Here is an 8,024-nt window from a genome sequence, read left to right on the forward strand (position 1 = left end):
TGGTCACTGGCTCTGTTGATTCTGTGCCTGAGGCAGAGCATCATGACTGGGAGCTTATGGCAGAGGAAAGCTGCTGGCTTAATGGGGCTGGGAAGGAGAGGGAGGACCTGGGGATGAGATCACCCTTCCTCTGCCTAGGCCCCTCCACCTTCCCCACCTTCCAGTATTCCCCTCCAAGATGACCCAGTAAAGGACTAATCCATCTGGGAGGTCGGAGTCATCTTGATCCAATCACTTCCCCCTTGTCCTGCCTCTGAGCACTGCTGCATTGAGTACCAAGACTTTAACACAAGACTTTGAGGGGACAGTGCAGATTCAGACCCTCTAATGCCACCATATGCACACTCCAGATGGACCACTGCCATGTGCACATATAAAAGCTGATCACTCACCATCTCCAGCAACAACACACAACAGATTTGGGGTGTGAAAAGATCAGGATTTTTGTTGGTCCTGAAGATTGAACCCAGGGTCACTCTACCACTGAGCTGCATCCCCAGCCCTCTGTATTTTTATTTTGAGACAGAGTCTCACTAAGTTATTGTGGCTGCCCTCAAACTTGCCGTCCTCCTGCCTCAACCTCTTAATCTGCTGAAATTACAGGCATGTGTCACCGTGCACAGGCACCAAATTCATTTTTAAGTTATTTCTAGATTACCTATTCATGAAATTTGAGATTCCAGAGAAGTATAGTCAAAAAACTAAAACACTAAAAATTTCTGTAATAATTGTGAAGGGCAGATAATACCAGCCCCAAACAAACAAAAACAAAACTAAATAAACTTGTGTAACAGTTTTGAAGACAGTGTTAGTTTCTCTAACAAATCTAAATGAACCCATTCATCAGAGATCCTGCTATGTTAAAATTTTAGCCATGAGACAAAGCATCAAGTAATTGATAAAGTAAATATCAAGTCTATACAGAGACAGTTAGATCTGAGTCATGTTGTGACCTGCTAAAACAAGCTGAGGTCATTTGGTCATATGACTTAACTTGATGATCCTGTGTGCAAGTCTTTCTAGAAGTCTTCAATGCCCAGTCTGAGAGTTAATTTTATTTCTTTCTTTGTTTTCAGAGAGGTGATTTATTTAGGAAAGCAGATTCACATTCAAGGGTGCAGACAAGTTAACTTGCAGATTGGTGGACAGTCCCCTAAGTAACCTTGAATAAGCTTACCAGCTTACCAGTCAGGGAGCAGAGAGGGCCCCAGAGCCAAAAGTCTCCTTTCAAGCAAAAAAGATATTTAAGTGTGCAAAATCAAAGAGTGAGTTGACCAGTAAACACCCCCAAACCCATAAGCACAAAAGGACAAAAACGAGGCAGCCCCAGACATTCTAGCTGAAGTTGCTCTGGTAGTTCCAGGCAGTCTGCTCAGGTGGGTTCTGATTCAGTGCTGTGGTTTCTAGCAGAGGCTAGTCTGGTGGCAGAGCTGTGGTCCCAGCTCTTGCAGAGCTTGAGGCAGTGAGTGTGCTGCTGAACCAGGTGCAGGGTGGGTCATGGCCATCTTGTTCCCCCTCAGGAACTTCAGGTTGACCCTATCTAGTTGATATGCAGCAACTGGACCAAACCCACATCCTGGGTCTTGAACAATCTCTCTCCAGGCTTCTTTAATCAGTCTAAAAATACTTTCTATAAAGTAACAGAGTTTGTAGGCACTAATTACCTGGGCTTACAGGATTCTAAGACTTATAGAAATCCAGGCCTTTGGGAAAACAGGCCTAGAGTGGTCAGGGCAATCTTTTTGGTATAGAGTAGCAGTCCATCTTTCCTTCCCTGTTTGTCTCCTTTCTCCAGGTCCTTATTTCTTCTATGCTACCTCACTGTGAGACCGCCATGCATCACAGTCCATTGCACTGCTGTAGCACTGTGGAGGGATCATGTGTCTCTTCTCTTTAGAGTTCCAGTGAATAAGTTTTCAGCAGGAATGTTGCCACCAGTCATCAATTCCCCTGGCCTCTGTCAGCCCATCAGCCAAGGTAAGAGCACACATAACTAGGCACAGGTGACCAGGATGAGCTTTCAGATATGCAGCACCCAGGTTGCAACAACCAAGCCGTGTTTTCCTCAGTCACATGGACCAAGCTGCACAACTCTCTGGGGAGCTGAGGCATGGAGTGGGTTTTCCACCTTCCTGCAGATGTTTGCAGATCCAGAACACACAGGATGCTCTGCCTCTCTCCTCTCTTCCTGCAAATGGTGGCATAGTCACAAACACACACTCAAGTGGCCCTCTCAGAAAAAAAAAAAGGTTCAAGAAGAAGTGTTTAAGAACCCCTCATGGACTCAAAAGAGAGGCCCCAAATGGGCTCAAGGAGAGACCCAAAGGCAAGGAACAGGGAGGTGGACAGTCCCTGTCCCCACTGAGAAGGATGTACTATGGTTGGACTCTGGCACCATAGACATAGAATTCATCTTTCCATCTTTTCAGAAGGGGTGATGGAGTCAACATTGGCTGTAAGGGACAGAAAGTCAGGAGACAAGACTCTCTTTTGTAGCTGCAGGGACCCTCTTTACCTGTTTCCCATCCTGGGCCAGCAGGCTTGGGTGAAGCCCTGGGGGCTGCATCCAGTGACTCCAGCAGAGGGCTCTAGCCCTGCCAGCATGGGCAAAGTCTGTCCTGGGGCCCAGGCCAGAGGCCTAAATTTGGGGTCCCACTTGGTGGCCTGCCTACATCAGGAAGGAGAGAAAAACAACATGAAAAGGAAAAACAAATGGAATTCCAGCTTGGTCTTTTTGGGAAAACAGTGAATCTGCCCCCCAACCTCATGGAAGGAGTCATTGAAGGTGGAGGCTGTTGGGTGGGGGGAGGCAGAGAAGCAGAGCATAGGCTGGGTTTGTAGTCCTCTGGCTTCTGTTGCTTCCTCCTGGCCTGAGGGCCAGGGTTTTGGGGACAGTGATGGCTCCCATTCTCAGCAGGAGAGCATTGGCTGTGGGAAGCCCTGGTGGAGACAATAAGGAATAGGTCAGTAGGACAATGGTTAGGGTTGGGAGAAAGCAATTTGAGGATTTCTGAACATTCCATTTTAAGGGAGTGTGTTACAAGAGGAGCTTGGACAAAATTTGGTCAAGGACAGAGTTCTTGACAGATGTGACCTGAAAAAACAAGTCTATGGGCAAGGCCCCCAGGTGCTCAGGCTTCCCTCTGAGCTGTTAAGGTCAAAAGCAGGAGTGCTCTGAGCAGTGCAGGCACCTGGCAACTGAGCCCTCCCAGAAGAACCCTGAGCTTTGCTGCACAGAGCTTGTGTGTGAGAGTTCTTTAGAGTAACAATGCCAATAAGTTCTCTCTGTCCCTCTAGTAAATGTTGGAGGGGAGACTTGTAGACTGGGGGAGCTTCTGAGCTTTAAGTTTCCAGACTCCAGAAGGGGACTGGCTCTGGGAGGGAAGGAACCAGACCACAGATGTGACCTTCTTGGCTACCAGCACCTGCCTCTGCTGAGGGGCCTCCTCAAAACAGCCACCTCCAGGGGACCTAACATGAAGGGGCCCATGGAGGTTCCTGGGTGGGCTCCTGGAGAAGGCCCAGGGAGGAAAGAGCTCCTGCTAACCATTCTGAAGGACAGCATGAAATCCATTAAGTTGGCAGAGTCCTCAGGAGTGAGTATGCCAGTCCTGCTGGGAGACTCCAGCTGGGGTACCTGATGCCAGAAGCCTTGTTGGTGATGTGTGTTAGGACAGAAAGAAATGTGACGGCTGAGAACCCAGACAGGAAAGCATTTATTATCTATCTAAGTTCCCCACTGCAGATAGGAAATGCCAGTGGGAGATGCTGTGGGAAGCCCACATCAGGGGGAATCCCTCACTTAGACAAACTGGGCCTTCCTCCTTTCTGGTGACCAGAGAGCACTGCAGGGAGTTCGGTGTGACCAGCCTGGAGCTCCCTCAGGCTGGGGGCTGGAAGGTGGGGTGGCAGAGCATCTGGAGCCTGCAAGGTGTGGGTAGCCTTTTCAGGAGCTCTGTGCTTGGCCCTACTCAATGTGGGGACAACCAGAGCTTCAGTCTCATGCACACATGTGAGCACAAGTGTGTGTGTGTGTTTGTGTGTGTGTGTGTGTGTGTGTGTGTGTGTGTGTGTGTGTGTGTGTGTGAATTAGAGAAACTGTGCTTCCTGGCTGGCATCAGTGTAGGTCTGACTCTTACAGCTTGCCACCACACTAGGCCATTTTGAAGGAAGTTCTCTGTTTAACAAGAAGTTTGAGGCTGGGCACAGTGGTCCACACCTATAATCCCAGCTACTCAGGAGGCTGAGGCAGGAGGATCAAGTTTGAAACCACCTTGGGCAACTTAAACCCTGTCTCAAAATAAAAATCGAAGGGGGCTAGGGTGTAGCTCGATAGTAGAACACCCTTGGGTCTGAACTCCAGTGCCCCTCTCCACCCTGACAAAGGAGATGGGCAGAAGGGGAGAGGGACTCAGGGCAGGGTCCATAGCAGGGTGGACCAGGGCTGAGGGGAGCTCCCAAGCTAGGCTCTGAGGCTGTCCCTCTGATGTGAGCACACCATTATATTTGTCCCTCGACGGTTTGGGGTTTGGAAACACTGCCCTCTAAATCATTGCCAGAACATCTGAGGGAGAAAGAAAAGTGAAGTGGAGGAGGAGAAAGCACCTTGGCCCTTCAGCACCCAGGTACCCCCCAGATGGTGCTGCTGTCCTGCAGCCAAACCACTGTCATTTTCTGTCCCCAGGGAGCCCAGACATCTCAGCCCTTTCCTAAAACCACAGCCCCTGGAGTAGTCTGTGGCAAGAGGAAGTTGGTAATAAGGACATGACCCACCTCTATAGCACTAGGGACACTGAGGCAAGCCTGTGGGGGAGGGGCAGGCCTGCCTAGTCATAAGTACCACTGACTGAGGAGCCCTGGGAACTATGACAGATCCTGGGCCTATGGTGGGACTTCCTTCCCACCTTCAAAGAGCACCACACAGGAGCCTGTGGAACTCCTGTCAGGGTCAGAAGAAAAGGTACAGCATGATTGGGTGGGGATCCCACAAGGGCCAGACACCAAGTGGTCTGCACCTGCCTGGTAAGGGCTGGAGAAGTGGAGGAAGGAAAAGGGAGACCGAGGGGTCCCAGGGCTAAGCACAGAGGAAACAAGGTTTACAGACTAGGCCCGGGGTCCCTATTGAAAAAGCAGTGGCTAGATGGGAAATTGAGGCTCTCATCCTCAAACTCCATAGTCACATTCCCCAAATCCCTGAGCCCCAGGATAGCACCCCCAGGGAATTTTTCATAGAACAAAAGGGACGAGAGAGTCAGAAACAGAATCTAACCAAGGCTCTTCAGGTCTCTGACTCAAAACAGTGGAGGTACAAGTCATTGGGTCCAAAGAAAGATTAGACTGGGGACAAGTCAATCATGAGGGCACCAACACCCTCTCCAAGCAGCTGTGCCTGCCCCTCCCCCAGCCCATTATGACATCACAAACTTCCTGGATACAAAGAGGAGGGTGGGCAGAGCCCCAGCCCACTACCTGGAGAAACTCTTCCCAGTCTGCCAGGGGAAGAAACAGAGGGACAGGACACTATGCACCTTTTCGATGAACACTGAAGAACACATGAGACCAACAGATCAGCAAAAATATCACATCAGAACTTGAGACATCTCAGAGGAGTGAATACTACATTCATGTGAGTACTATAGACATTAAATGTCCTACAAAGTAGGGACACTCACCCAGCAGAGCTCATGATGCTCAGTGTGTTTCAGATGCATGTCACACTCCCACCAGTGTCCAATTTCCTCAAGGTCCTACATGTGAGAGGTCCCTAATCCATTCCTGTTCCTTCTACACTGGGGCCTGATGGTGAGAGCATCTCTCTCACCAAGGCTCACTTTTCCTGGTCCTGCAGGAAAGCATAATTCTCACCAATTGACCAGTCTTCTGTGCGTCCTAAGAGAAAACCCACCTGAAACACCATTACAGAGTGTGCTCTAGGACCTACAGGAGATGCCCACTAACACCAATATTCATCCTCCAAAGGTTCCTGTGCATGACATCTGAACCCACCAGTATTCCTGTCCTTGGGATCCTGTCAGTAGAGGCCTCATGAAAAAGTTCTCAGTCTCCTCAGGGTCCCAAATTGTTCAGGCCACTTTAGAGAATGTGGGAGGGGCAACTCATTCAAACAATGGACCAAATGGGTAAGGTTACCTCAAAAATGACTCCCCAAAATAATGGTTCCTGTGGGTTAGCACAATTTGCTCAACGGGCCACTCCCTACAATTCCTATGAGTGAGCATCCTTCACCCAATCTTAATCAGTACACTCGTTATTGCAGGTGAGTGCTCCTCACCCCAAACACACAGATACCCCTGAATGTTGACATTGAGAAACCCCCAGATATGTCCTCCTTCACTCTACCCTTTGATGTGAATGAGTGACCCAACATGGGCAGCTTTGAGTCTCCCCAAATTCCTGGGGATGGACGAACATCACCCTCCATTTCCCACTATAGTCTGTGTCCTGCAGGTGATCGACACTCGCACAAGACTGACCAGGGTCCTGTGGTTCGTGTGTGTGAGCCCCCCCCACATGAGAGCTCTATCTCCATGGTTCCTCTGGGTGAGCACCATTCCTCTCCAAATGGTCAGATTTCTCTAGGTCCTGTGGGTGAGTGCCCCTCTCCACCAGTGCTCTGTCTCCCTGGTTCCTGTGGGTGAGCACCCTATTTCCCCCAGTGGTCAGTCTTTCTCTGGGCCCTATGGGTGAGCGCCCCTCACCCACCAGTGCTCAGACACCCCTGAGTGTTGAGGGGGAGCACCCCCACCCTTCTTTGTCCATCTTTCCCAGTTGCTGTGAGTGAGCACCCCTCCCCCAGCAGTGTGAGTGCAGTCTGCCGCCCTGGTTCCTGGGTGTGGGTGCCACTCACTGCATTCCCCTGTGTCATCTTGGGTCCTGTGGGTAAGCACAATCCTGCCCAGCAGTGCTTAGTGTCCTCAGTGTCCTGAGGTGCATGCCCCACTCCACTACTCCTGGCTTTCCTCAAGGTCCTGATTGTAAGGGGGCCCTGGCCCACTCTTGTTCTTTCTGCACTGGGGCCCATAGGTGAGCGCCCATAGCCCGGCAGTGCCCACTGTCCCCAGGGTCCTGAGGGTGGCAACGGTGGCCCAGCAGGGTTCAGTCTCCTCTGGGTCCTATGAGTGAGCACCCCTAGCCCACAAGGACTCAGTGCAGGCAGCTCCTGTGGGTGAGCACCCCTGGACCACTCTTGATCATTGTCCTTTGGGGCCTGCGGGTGAGCACCCCTCGCCCAGGGACCTCAGACGTCCTCAGGGAACTCGGAGGGGGAGTGCCAACCTGCGTGACCCCGGCTCTGAGGTGTTCCTTGTCTTCTGGGTTGTGTGGGTGAGCAACCCTCACCCAGCAGTGCCCAGGGTGCGGTGGTAATGTGGGTGAGCACCCCTCGTCCACAAGGACCCAGTGCAGGCAGCTTCTGAAAGTGAGCGCCCATGGCCCACTCTTCATCATTGTCCTATGGGGACTGCTGGGTGAGCGCCCCTCACCCAGCAGTCCCCAGGGCCCTAACAGGTGGGGTCCCGAGGGTCTGCACCCTGGTCTTTGGGTTTTCCCTGTCTTTGGGGTCCTCTGAGTGAGCACCCTACCCCACCAGTGGCTCAGACTCCTCTGGTGTCTGTGGGTGGTGCCCCTCCCTGAGTAGTGCTCAGTCTCCTCTGGGTTTGGTGGGCGAGCGCACCTACCCAGCAGTGCTCAGACACCCCTGAATGTTGAGGGTGAGCAACCCCCCACCCTTCTTTGCTCTGTCTTCCCAGTAGATGTGAGTGAGGACCCCTCCCCCAGCAGTGTGAGTCCAGTCTGCTGCCCTGGTTCCTGGGGGTGAGGCACCCTTCTTCTCCCAGTGGTCAGTTTTCTCTGGGTCCTATGGGTGAGCACCCATCCCCCAGCAGTCCTCAGCATCCTCAGATTCCTGGGGTATGTGCCCCACTGACGACTCTTGGCTTTCCTCAAGGTCCTGTTCCTGAGGGCGTCCCTGGCCACTCTTGTTCGCTCTGTACTGGGGCCTGAGG

Source organism: Sciurus vulgaris, assembly GCF_902686455.1.
Source record: "Sciurus vulgaris genome assembly, chromosome: 3".
NCBI classification, from domain to species: domain Eukaryota; kingdom Metazoa; phylum Chordata; class Mammalia; order Rodentia; family Sciuridae; genus Sciurus; species Sciurus vulgaris.